This window comes from Cyprinodon variegatus, unplaced genomic scaffold (genome assembly GCF_000732505.1).
Source record: "Cyprinodon variegatus isolate N-32 unplaced genomic scaffold, C_variegatus-1.0 Scaffold780, whole genome shotgun sequence".
Lineage (NCBI taxonomy): Eukaryota > Metazoa > Chordata > Actinopteri > Cyprinodontiformes > Cyprinodontidae > Cyprinodon > Cyprinodon variegatus.
In genome coordinates, this window is record NW_015151233.1 from 57,323 (window position 1) to 58,503 (window position 1,181).

The window sequence follows — 1,181 nt, forward strand, 5'->3', positions numbered from 1 at the left end:
TCGGTGCCCTATTTGTTGGTACTCACCGATGCCCTGCCCGATACTGGTATCGTTATCGGTGCAACACTAGTTGTAATGAGGACCATCCGTAAGAGAAACAAACCATAAAGAAAAAGAAGTAACAGCTGGATAAAAAGAGTCTGAATCTGTGCAAATTTGACCAGATTCAATTCAATTCAGTTTATTTCTATAATGTCAATTCACAACATTTCATCTCAAGGCACTTTACAATTCAAGCAGATCATACAGTCAAATTGATTCAAAGTTTTCTATCTAAGGAAACCGGTTGATTGCAGACAATTTATGATAGAGCTGGGCTTCAAAACGTACATGGAGGTTCCAGGCTTTCTGCTGGATAGTTAGAGTAAACCAATATAACAGTGAAGCACGGCAGTGTTTGTTTATTTTTATGAAATAACTAAGCGCCTTTCAGATTTTCCATGTGCTTCATCATTTATTTTAGCTGATATGTAGAAGGTGATTAAGCTGACTCTGTCCCCCTGCAGAGACGACTAATTAGTTCAGCCTACACCCAACAAGCTCAGATGCAACAGTTATCAGTTGCTGTTATTTTAAGTCATGCCAGCTAATGAGCATAAACTTCTTTCAGCCCTATTTTCAGAGAAATGTTCCACATGTTTCATTGTTTATTTTAGCTGATTTGAAAAGACTGACTGAGGATGATGTGTCTCGTAGGTCAGAAACAACAAAATGTCACTCATTGGTTTCCGTAGAAGGTCTTGCAGGCATAACAGGATTGGAACAGTCTTTCCTTTGTAAATTATTGGGCACACCACTGAAGGGAAATCTTACACACCATCCCTTTAAGACAAAGTGTCAAACAGACCTGTGTGGAAAAATGAAAAGAAAAATAAACTTTTAAACATTTAAAAATTCTGAAAGGGACAAACATAATCTCGTTCTTCAGTTCATGGTTTCCAACAAACGTGTAATTGATAAGGATACATTAATAATCCATCTTCGTTGCCCAATCCTCTTAACACAGGTCCCTCATGGTACCCACTGCAAATGGTGGGTCTACTGTTGGATGGCATTGAATTATTGGGACTTGGCTTGGCCGTTTGGGAAAGAACCCAACCATGACGCAATTGCCAAAAAACCCACCCCCTGCCTCCATAGTTGCATAGGCCCCTCATCCTCCCACACTGACCACCAGTCCA